At 37.7% G+C, this 12,490-nt stretch overlaps 1 pseudogene; it reads right to left on the reverse strand.

The window, feature by feature from the left end:
* Window positions 1–3,780: 3,780 nt before the first annotated feature.
* Window positions 3,781–9,083, reverse strand: LOC145932803 (uncharacterized; annotated as a pseudogene).
* Between the last annotated feature and the right edge of the window lie 3,407 nt (window positions 9,084–12,490).

Consider the following 12,490-nt stretch of genomic DNA (forward strand, 5'->3'; position numbering starts at 1 on the left):
ATGACGGGTCTATTTATAGCGATGCATCGGGTGAAAACAGCTCAGTATTGAAAATGTTGCTCTACCCCTCGCGGACCCTACCGCGCGTTCTCCCACCCCGCGGACCCACCGCGGACCATACCGCGCGTTCCCCCTCCCCGCAGACCCCTCGCGGACCATAACCGCGCGTTTCCCCTCCCCGCGTGATGTTATTCCCTCGCGCCGCAGGTTCCCCTCGCCCCTCACCCCCCCTCAGAGGACCTGGGTTAGAACCGCCTTATATCACTACTTACAAGCAATAGGAACAGAAAACAGAAAATATTCATCAATAGAAGCAAAGAATATCTATTGTTATCCCCAATATCTATCTACTTCTGTTGATGCATGGATATTTTTATTCCCTGTTCTTATTGACTATACTTTTGTATTGTGCAGTAGGTCTAATGCTTAATATTGATTCCTATTCCTAATATTTTTTCTATTGTGCGCAGGGCCTAAGTGAAACATCATTTTCATTATTAATATATAATTTTTTAAAAATACTTTAATTACGGAAATGATATCAATACAGAATAAAGTTTGTTAAAATATAATTTTTATATATAATCTAAAATATAATACTATATATATATATATATAGATTATTATTGTATGGGTAACTTTCATATGTAATAACTCCGCGAAAAAAAATCGTACGAACTTTGCTTTTTTCTTAAATTTGTAGTAAAAAGTCCACATTTTACGATAGTTATGATAAGATTTGCGAAAAAAATTTATTCCACCCCGTGGAGTGCGTCAAAATACGCAATTTATTAGAGACAAAACACGTCCTTACTTTTGAAGCAGTGGCATACGGGGTAGGAGGATAAATTAAAAATCTGACGAAAGGTTTTTAAAGTAGAGACTTCAAGCTTGACAGTGAAAAAAAAATTTTCAAATCCGATCATTTTTAGCGGAGTTATGCTTATTTGAAATTATGCGAAATATTGACTTAAAATACATATGCGTTAATTTTGTTGACGAGTGCATATATTAATCAATATATGTATAAAATTTAACGCTGCACCCCTTTTCATACGCTTTGATCACGTGACCTGTCTTGACGCTGAAAATGAGCGTCGAGCGTCAGCATGAAAAGGCACCTTTAGTCTCTTCGGTGCAATGCGAACCTTGCGACCGGTTGCAGGTCGCGGTCCAGAAGAAGGAGCCAGAAAGATGTCCATGGTGCAGTCCGACCTGGAACATCGAAAAGTTTGTAAATATGTAAATAGCGTTTAAATAGGATAAGTTTAATAAAAGCTATAATTACTAAAAAAAATTACAAAATATAAAAAATTAAAAGTAGAAAAACCAAAAAGAGAATTCTATTTTAGTATTAGATAAGTATTTCAGAAGTTTTAGTTTGATTTTAAAGTGTTTTAGCAAAGTTCAGTTTATTTATAAAAAACTCGAATTTTAATTTTGTTAATTATTTATTTTATTTTGATGAGATTACGTTTAGTTTGACGTAAATAGCGTAAATTGATTAACGCAAATGAGTTTTTACTTTAATTAATACAATCTTTTATTTTGGTTAGCGAAAAGCTAAATTTCAGATTTTAGTTTTAAAAGCGTTTAAGACTCAATCTATATATTTGTTTGACAATAAGAAAAGGAAATCGAGCGTTTGCGACTATTTCTGCTAAAGTTAGCATTAAGCGAGTTGACAGCTGACAGGCGCGAAATCTAAACGCGTAGCAATCAACAGAGCGAAAATTAATTTGCGTATGTCATACGAAGATACATGCATTAATGTAAAGAAAGCGCGAGAAAATTAATTAATGCATAAAGTCAACCTTAATTGAGAAAGATCGAAAATTATAAAGAACTGCAAACTGGGCGAAACATCGCGAAAGGCTCAGGGACAGCTAAACAAATGCAGATTGATTGTAAAAATGTAAATACGTGTATATAAATTTTTTATTAATTATTATATGTGTAAGTGATTGTTGAAATAGTTTATTAGCAAAAGAACATTATTTTATTTGCATTTCGATAATATTATTTTATCTTTTAATTAATTTTAATTACCCGAAATCGCGGAACAACCGAGCGACGCGAACGCGGCGAGACCTGAGTGCGCTATGCGCCGATTGACTGGCGGAGAAGCGGCGGGGCGGTGCGAACACGATTGGCCGGCGGGCCGACAGCGGAGCAGGCACTACTACCAAGGTTATCTCTGGAGTGCCCCCCATAGAATTGCTGGCTCGTATGTAAGCTGAAGTCTATCGGCGTACAGGCGAGCTTCAGCAAAGGGAGGAGATAATAACGGATCGTATCCGGCGTGTCAAGGGTCCATACTCGACGGGTCCTGATAGAGAGGTGGGCCGGGAGCCTTGAAGATCAGAGGTTGCCCGGCAAAAGGACCGTCGAGGTCTTCTTGCTCTGTCTGCAGCAATGGCTAGACAGGGCAAGAAAGGGGGTGTCTTTCAGGATGGCTCAGGTGCTCACCGACCATGGATGTTTCGGTGTGTACCTGAATCGCATCCAGAGGGAGCGCACGGCTCGGTGTCACCACTGCGGCCACGACAGGGATGACGCGCAGCACACGCTGACAGATTGTCCTGCGTGGGCTGAAGAGAGAGAGGAACTCGTGGCCGCGGTGGGGAAGGATCTCTCCTTACCGGCCGTGGTGGCGGCAGCGGTCGGTGAGGAAGAGGACGTAAAGTGGGAGGCATTCTCCTCCTTCTGCGAGAAGGTAATGTCACAGAAGGAGGAGGCTGAAAGAGTGAGGGAGAGACGGGGGATGGCGGGGAAGACTCGCTCTCTCCCCTGAATCCCGGGAGGAGAGTGACGACCCCTCCTGGCTACCTGGGCGAGGAAATCGCCGTGGTGGGGCCGGGGGAGGGTCGGCCCCCGTCCCACTCCAAACAATACTGGGGTGTGATAAGGTCGGGGGGGGGGGATCTCGGGACCACTAGGTCCTGAATTCCCCCCCCCCCCCGGCAACCTCGCGGGAGGGACAAGGGCGGGTTGGCTGGGCGTAAAGCCCAAACAATCCGCCTGAACCTTGAAGGAAGGCCCATCCGGCTGATGACCGAATCCAGATTCCTTTGGGGAGTGGAAGGAGCCGCAGTGGGGGGCGCCGGGGGCCGGGGGCCGGGGCTCAAGCGGGCAACTCGGACCCCGACCCCGCCCCCCTGAATAAATACGGGAGGGCGTGGTGCGGGAGCGGTGTCCCCCCCTGCGCCACAACTGCGAAGGCCGCACGATGGCGGAGGGGGGAGTTGCGCAAGCAACTTCCCCCTCGAGAAGGAAAAGGCGGGAGGGCGGCGAGTAGGCATGGGATTCCAGTATCCTCGCCGCCCCCTAACGCGCCCGTTAAGGACACTCGCAGAGGTTTTAGCGTTTGGTATACTTCACCCCATCACGGGGAGGACTTCGGTCCTCCCTGGGATGAGGAGAAGGAGTCCCGCATAACCCACAGCTGTGGGTATCTATAAAAGATTTCCTCTGCGTAAAAAGAAAAAAAGGCACTACTACCAAGACTATAAAAGCTAGCCGAGAAGCAGCGAGGACTCATTTGGAGGATTGCTCTAGAGGAGCACGTTTCGCGGAGGATCCGAAATACGGAACGCGCAAGACTTGAATAAGGGGTCTTAACGGTAGTTAACGCAATACGCATCGCGAGCGGTGATACAACGCGCAGTCCAAAAAACTTAACGCGATCGTTAATAATTATTGTGTGTAAAACCGAGTGCGGAATAATTACTAACATTGTAATAACGTACCTGAAGTGTGTGACGCAATCCATTGTAACACTCACGAGTGCGTAGTGTCCTGTAAAAAAGAAATACATTTATATTTCCTGGAATAAATTTGTGTCAGTGTATTTACCCGTAACGCGTATCCCTCGAAGTTCTTCACGATAGATGTTGACGGTCCAGGTAGATCCCACGGCGAAGTCCTACGATCCCACGGCGACCTGAAGCAGAAGAAAAGAAAGGCTAATTAGTCATTAGTCGAAATTAGAGCGCGAGAAAGTGAAAATAACACTTCCCTCATGTTGCGTCATTCGACGTGTCCGCTCTTGTCGAGGCGGACATATTGGAATCCTTTGTGATGCGCAACGGCCTAATCCCAGGTAGCAAGCACACATCATTTTGACGTTTCAAATTGTTCATTCACTGACTATTGACGTCATGAGTTGACGTTTTCATGACGTAAAAATGACAGTCTAATGTCACAGACTGTTGACGTCACGAAAAGAACCACATTTTGACGTTATTTTATGACGTCTTTCCTAATTAATATAATGACGTTATTAAGACGTTCTTAAGGCTCCTGGTCCCTAAGCCGAGAACTCCGCGTTGACAGTGGCGACATTGTTGCGGTAGGAATAAAACTCAGTCTGACTGTTACCGCATGATAAGTAGACTGCGCACCCAATACTCTTCGTTATACTCTTGCATCATAGCTGATGACGGTTCCAGTCCCCGGAGTATAAATTTCTTTTATTTTTATATTTTTTTAATAACTATTGTACATTTAATTAATTTTTAACAATCATGTAATATTTATTATTGTTCGGATACGAAAATTCTCGCTTCAAGAGAACGAAAGAGAGAGAGAGAAAGACAGCGAGAGAGAGAAGGAGTCGACTTTTCGCGCGGTCGTGTCTCCGTCAAAATATAATCGCGCCGATTCTGTCAATACGCGTAACCCGCTCAGGTCACGGTTCTACCTGACTAAATCACGTGCTAATTTCGGCGAATCACGCTTTGACACGATAGCGTCTCGACTTTGGCTCTCTGCCCGCAACACCGACGACGGGCAGAGAAAAAAAGTAAGTCATCGTGCGAATACCGAGCTGTCGAGCGCTCTCTCTTTCAAGAATCGATATCTCGCGAGCCGTGATATACGAGACTTCTATATATATTTATATTCATTTGTGAAGAGAAATAAACAGTTATTAGTGGATTAAATCTTGTGCCTTAACGACCGAGTCGTTTTACAAGGCTGAACAAACTATCCCGGGAATACGTCAAACAAAAAAGAAACCTAATTGGCCAACTCCCGAACGAAACAATTATACATAATAAAAAAATTTAAAAATTTAAAGAAAATAAATTTATATTTATGACAGAAATTTGTTTTTGTAAATTATTTTATGTTAATATTTTTCCTGTGAAGAATAATAAAAATTAATTAAGTTGTACAATAGAGTAGTTATTTAAAAAAATATAAAAATAAAAAAAATTAATACTACGGAGACTCGAACTGTCATCGGTTATAATGAAAGAGTATAACGCGAAGGCCTTAGTCTATGCTGCTATGGCACTTCGATAAATTGGTCGCTAAGTACAACACTTAACGTATACGTATACTGACCGAATACCCAATTTTAATTGCAATTTCTCAAAAATTAGGGCTCATTCATATAAATTTCCCCTTTTGAATGAACTATGACTTATTCTATTTTGTATTTCGTAGTTCTTGTAAGAATCGACTGGTAGAGGAATAGTGGAGGTAGAAAAGGGGCAGATACGGTATGCGATACATATGCGCTCGATGCTCGGAGCTTCGAACAGTAAAGACAAATGTAAGGTCCCCCCCCCCCTCTCTCTCTCTCTCTCGCGTGCGCTATATTCTCACGCGATATATCTCGCTGTTCGCTAGGTTAGCCGGCGTAACGATTTATAATTAAATGTTGAATCGATCATAATTTATTATACAATACATATAGTGTTTGTCGTATAAAAATAAATAAAAAGTTACATATTTAATCGAAAAATAGTAAAGAATAGATATAAGAAATATTTCCACCCAGAAGCAAGTTTATATATTACTACTATTAATATATTACTCAATAATAAAATTAATAAATTTTTATATATTATTTTTATTTATATGAAGATCTTTGTAATTTTACTTTAATAATTATATATCTGACGCCTTAACAACTGCGTTGGCTCATTCTAGCCTACCATTTTGTGAATTAATAAATGTAATATATTGGAATTAAGCGGGCTAATTAAGAGCCGATCGCGGATGTTTATGCGTGAGATAGCGAAATTTTTAATTTTTTCGCTACGACAAATAATTGTGCACGAGGCACTACATTTGCTTGGTACTTTGCCAAGACTTTTTAATTATAATTCCAATATATTATTATTTCGAGCCTTTAAAAACTTAATGTTTATTTACGCCGGCTGAAAGTGTGCGTTAACAACAGTATTATTTATAAGGCAAGAGAAAAGTATAGAGTCGAAGGGTCTGAATAGCTCAGAGGAAGAGCAGTCGCCCGGCAAGCGAAAGGTCTCGGGTTCGATTCCCGATTCAGCGACTTTCGGATCTATATTTTTCTCGCCTACAATTCTTTAGGGGGGTCAGAGGGGAACATAGGAATAAAAATCTCGAATTTGAGATTCATTCCTAATTAAAAAGTCTTGGCAAAGTACCAAGCAAATGTAGTGCCTCGTGCACAATTATTTGTCATAGCGAAAAAATTAAAAATTTCGCTATCTCACGCATAAACATCCGCGATCGGCTCTTAATTAGCCCGCTTAATTCCAATATATTATTATTTCGAGCCTTTAAAAACTTAATGTTAATAAATGTAATATTAATAATAATTTAATATTTAAAAAATATACATTAAATTGACCATTATATATACAGATTAGCTAGGAAAAGGAGTGTAGTAAAATGTTTTAAATTTTTTAAAATGTTCAATTATTTAATAATAAGACAGAATATTAACATTTATATCACAGTTTATGAAATTTTAACTCTGCTGAAGTAGAGAGCAGACGGATTACAATCATATCTATCCAACAGAGAATAACTATTTTGTACTCTACTAATGGAAAGATAAAAATGCACCCGTGCACTCATTTGACCAATTCACTCATCCATTTGCACGATTCTTTACATGTGCACAGTGTATTGTCGCTTTATTGTTACATATAAAAAACTCAATGCGTTAATGTTGTCTTTGTATGTTAGTCCAAGTAGCAGTTTTTATTGTGATATTTACTGCGCTAAACGCAGAATGCAGGTAGATGAGCTTTTATTTTGATAATAATCACTGCGCGTCGCGCAGAATGCATTTTTACAATAATTACTGCACACCGTGCAGAATGCATTTTGAAAATAATCACTGCGCACCGCGCAGAATGCATTTTAGTATTAATATTTGTGTAGAGCGCAAGAATTAGAACGAGAATTAGTTTTTTTCAATTTTTTATTAGTTATTTTATTTTTTTGTATATTTATTTATCAGTTTTTTTTTTCTATCATTTTTCGCCTCTTTGCTTCGATTATATGATCGGGATCACGGATTGGCATGTTTCTCTCCCGTCTTGGATCAAGTAATTCTGGTAGTACACAGTCTTCATAAAATTGCACCAGTTTGGAAACCATATTTTCTGCCCAGAAGGCATCATCACGTACAATTTTTTCCATTTTTAAACTTAATGGTGTCCACAATGCGAAGATGCAATATTGTCGTTGCGTAATATGTAATTGTCCCTGTACTTGATAATAATATATGTGACTGCGTTTTATTTCCTTATCTTTTCCAGTCTTATACAATGATTGCAGATTCGATACATTTGCTACAATGGCATCTTCAGGCGTTAAGAATCGTGCTGCAAAGGGACACTTTATCTTCACAATTCCATCATCTCCTATTAATCCATCTGGCGAAGCGCCTAAACATGGAATTTCAGAATCTATAAATAATCCCCAACGATCAATTTTAATATTCAAATACACTTTCGATACTTTCACGTGCAACGTCCTCATATTTTATCCCATGTTGCACAGATTCTACATTTAGTTCTTGTGGATATATTATCGATTTTACTCTTGATGCGCAAGAAGTACTTTTTCTCATTTTACATATGTATCCAAAGTGAGAAGCAATGATCATTTTTGTACGATAATATCGCCAAATACCGCTTGCTCCTTGTTCTTGAGTTTCTTTTTCTATTTCTATTCGCTTCAATTGCCAATCTTGCAGCATATGCATGTGTTGTGTTTTTCTTAATTCTAATTCGGCTGCTGTTGCATCAGGTTTATCAGCCTGCGGACCATAATCTTTGTCTGTCGCTGCACGTTTTAAATTCCGTTGCGTCGATCGTTTTTTCGTGCCATGTGAAGCTTTCACACTTTTTTTTTTATTATTTTCCAACTCCGTAGCTATTTCTCCTGGTTTTATTCCTAGAGCATAACTTAGGCGACTTATAGGCTCACCACTGTTAAATGCGACTACCGCAGCATTACAACGCGTTTCGTATGAGCCTCTTAAACCGAAATTTATCCTTTTTCCACCAGTACACTTTGATATAACAGAGTTAAAAGTCTCTACTCTGTTACTGTCTTTATCTTGCAATAAACTTTTGGCATTCCAACTGAGATATTTTAACGCATTTTGCAACTTTTCGTAGAGTCCACATTTTATAAATTGTGGAATATAATTTTCTTCATTTTCTTTTTGTGATCCATCGCAAAAATATCCTATTTTTGAGCATTCATTATGCTCGCCAAAGACGTGACTTATTACATTATTTAGATCCATTTTTAAATCTATGATCTTTTGCTGCATTATGCTCTGCTCCTCCAAACGGTACTGCACAGCTTTTGTCACAGCTGTTCTAATTCGCAGTACTCGACTGTCTATAACACGTCTTAATTTTCAAAAACGTCCTTTTGTTTTTGCTATTTCTTTTATTTTTGTTGCCAAATTGCGCAGTAGGTGATTTCGACATTCAATTTTTTCTATCAAAATATTAGGGTACGGATTTGTCTGTATTATTTTTTTATACGCTGCTATCTCCGTCCGCTATGTATGTGGAATAAATTAATCCACTCTTTTCTATGCTTGTCTTAAATCCTTCCACGATTGCGTCTGCTTCCATACTTGTTGAACTGCAATCTCTTCCCCAATTTTTGTAACATTTATGATTTGCAGGTTCTTTTTGGAGCTTTTTTGCTTTTACACAAACTGCACAATATTTATTTCTTACAGACATGTGCAGCACTTTGCCTGTTTGCGCACCACATATTGCGCCTACACCTGATAAAGAATCATATCGTCCTGTTCTGTATGATCTTTTCATCCAGCTTCCATCACCTGTTACTGCTATATACGGTATTCCATTTATCACTTCATTGCGTTGTAATGCCAACTCACATTCTTCTTTCGCAGCAGCATTCATGCTTTCTTCAGCAGCTTTTGCGAATGCTTCGGCAACAGTTTCATGACAAGTTTCATACTTTTTCCTTCCCATGCACTTAATATTCATAGCAGCGCAACTTTCTTTTAACTGTGTGTATCCTATACCAGTTAATATAGCGCAAGCCACTGCGCCTGTGTTTACATCTAGAGTTTCCTCAGGGGGTGGCTCAGTGTAGACAAACCTTTCAATATTGCACATTCGGCACTTGAAAATTAATTTATATTTTAATCCGTGCGTACGGACACCGATAAACGTCAAGTCGCGAAAACCACATTCTATTCCGCGACTGTGGTCGTCAAATTTTTCATGAAGTTGTTGAAAATAATATGCAAAATCTATGATACATTTTCCTGGCATACTGCCACTCTCAACACGACATGCATCTATATTATTATCTATTATTAAAGTATCCTCTTCAGTCTGGCTGTCGTCTTCTAATATTTTTTTCCAATTCATTATCACTTAATGTATGTGTTACTGTTTCCTCGTCAGTTTCTATTTCAAGACCCATTGTAGCTAATTCGTCATACATAATGACATCCTGCAAAGCTTGCTCATCTTTATCTACCTGCGTTGTGCTTCCATGTATATCTCCACTTGTATTGATTTGTATGTTATTAATATCTTTCTCTATTGTTTCTTCATTTAAATTTTCTAATTTTAATTTTTGTTGTTTTCTATTAATACAACAATACATATATAAATACATATATAAATACATAAATAAATACATAAATGTATACTTGAAATTTGAAGAAATTTTCATGTTCAATATAAGGCATAAAAAATGACTCGTTTTGAAGTAGTACGTATAGCCCAGTGGGTGAGCGCAAGAGTAACTGCGAGAACCCAGGTTCAAGATTTATGCTGTAAACCTTTTTTTTTATTTTTATATAGTATACATACAATCTACATGTAATATGTATTATTTACTACGTAGAAAAAATTATTTGGCATATATTTAGACACACACATGCATTTATAAAATGTACTATATGTAAAATATATTTATATTTTTATGCTTTATATAATCCGATTTTAAAGTCTAAAATAAATAAAAACATTTTCATCCGGCAACCTTTAAGGCAGGTAGAGAATTCTAACGATTGTATTTGTGAAACGCGTGTGTTCTAACATTATTACATTATTTAAAACAATTCTAGCAAATGTATAAATCTTTAAGAATAAAAAAAATATTTCTGTAAAAAAAATATTCCATTTCACTATTATTTATGTAAACTATTAGTTATGTAAACAAATATATAAGAAGATATATGCCGAATATTGATTTCTACGTAGTAAATAATCCATATTACATGTAGATTGTATGTATATATAAAAATTAAAAAAAAAAGGTTGAGCAGAGAGAGCATAGATTCGAACCTGGGTTCCCGCAATTACTATTCTTGTGCTCATCCACTGCGCCATACGTACTATTCGAGAACATGTCTTTCTTTATGCCTTATAAAATTTCTCCTAATTTTAAATATAAAAAAAATATAAAGCGCATTCGACGAAAAAAAGCTCTTACATAATTCACCATAAAACGGGAATTTCTTACTCAATCATCTAAATGCAATATAACATATATGAGAAATTATAATCTAGACTAGATGTCAATTATGACTTTTATATGTATAAAAATGAAATCTATTTATTTTTGTTGAATATTTAAAAATTAATGTTAAAAACTGGACGTTAAGTTTGTGTGCGATTACGTTAATAAAAGACGATATAAAAATAATCATACTAAAGAAAGCTAAAGAAAAGACAATAATATTTTTATATAATCTACTAATAAATATCGTTTTTAGATCAAAATAGAAACTTCTATTTATTTACAAGCAAAAGACGAGTAATTTGTAGCAATTTTTGTAACTGTAATATGTAATAATGTTACCTTAAATTAATCCGCCACTTTCGCCTACTTAACCGCCAACATGATGTGTGATATTTAGTTGTTTTGCGACGCCTTCCATAATCGTCGTATTCTGTCACTGTATTTTTTGTTTCTTCTTCCACTGAATCTCACTGGTTGAACATTCAACATTTACAGTTTTATGCGTCTCCATAATTACGAAATAAAATTTTGCACAAAACACCAAAAAGCATATAACGCTTTATAACAATATAGCAAAATCCTTATCTCGATCGCTATCCGGTTTTCCACGCAGCGCGAGACGCGATGAAAGGCAGCGTGAGAAAGTAGTGTGTGTATACGTTTGTGTAGTGGTGTGTGCGTGTGACAACGTGCGTCTCAAATGTGGCATCACCGCTGGATAGCAGTCGACAGTCGATGCTCTATTGCTGCAGAAGATGTGAGTGTGTGATGCGTTTATTAATTTTTTATTATATAAGAAACATATTGTAATATATATATATATATTATTCTTAATATTATTATTATTATATATCAGAGGCATTTTTTATTATAAATTGTAAAATATTAATAAAATATTTTGCAATGCAGTGAGGTGTAAATGCGTGCAACGCAGTGAGGTGCAACTGATTGATTTACATACATATTATATGTTAAGCAGGTCGAGCAAAGAAAAAATAACAAGAAAGGAAGAAGAAAAAGAAGAATGGAAAGACATGGAAAAGATTAAAGGTAGAGAAAAGAAGGAGGAGGAAGATAAGAGGAAAAATATAGAGAGAAAGAAAGAGGAAAAGAGAAGACGAGAGAGAAAGAAGGATGAAAGAGAAGAAAGAATAAGGAAGGAAAAGTAAGTCTACTGTTATACTTCATTCCTAAATTACACTAAATAATTTTTTGTATATATAAAATGTTACGTTCGCGAGACCGATCCGTGAAAGATCTCTATTAACCGCGTTACGCCGTTCACTCACGCATCGCGAATTGAATGAACTCTCGTATGAAGGAAAAGACTTTTAATATTGTGAGCCAATACAAGAAGACAATGACATATAATAGAAAGTGCATGTAATATTCGAAAAAGCTCGATAGATCTCAATACGTCCGCTCGTGGCAGCCGCGGAACTCGAACTCTCTTGACGACAGCTGTTTATCAATAATCCTTAGCGACGCCTTAACAACGCAATGTTCCTTGATCTCACAGAAGACTCGATGTTTATAGACGGATTCAGGGACGTATCGTAATACGGACGTAACACGGACGTAACACGGACGTAACACTTGCTCCCCTCTTCAAGATTGTTGTCCCAACAATCAATCCAGTGTCCAGAATAATTCTGGAGGATCTCTCAGGAATCTCGTCGCTTTACAGTTCCCGATGTGTCTCCATGTTCTCCCTGAACTGCTGTTC

The sequence above is a fragment of the Prenolepis imparis genome, unplaced genomic scaffold, assembly GCF_030444845.1.
Source record: "Prenolepis imparis isolate NDT839.2.m4 unplaced genomic scaffold, iyPreImpa1.0 SCAF_2, whole genome shotgun sequence".
Lineage (NCBI taxonomy): Eukaryota > Metazoa > Arthropoda > Insecta > Hymenoptera > Formicidae > Prenolepis > Prenolepis imparis.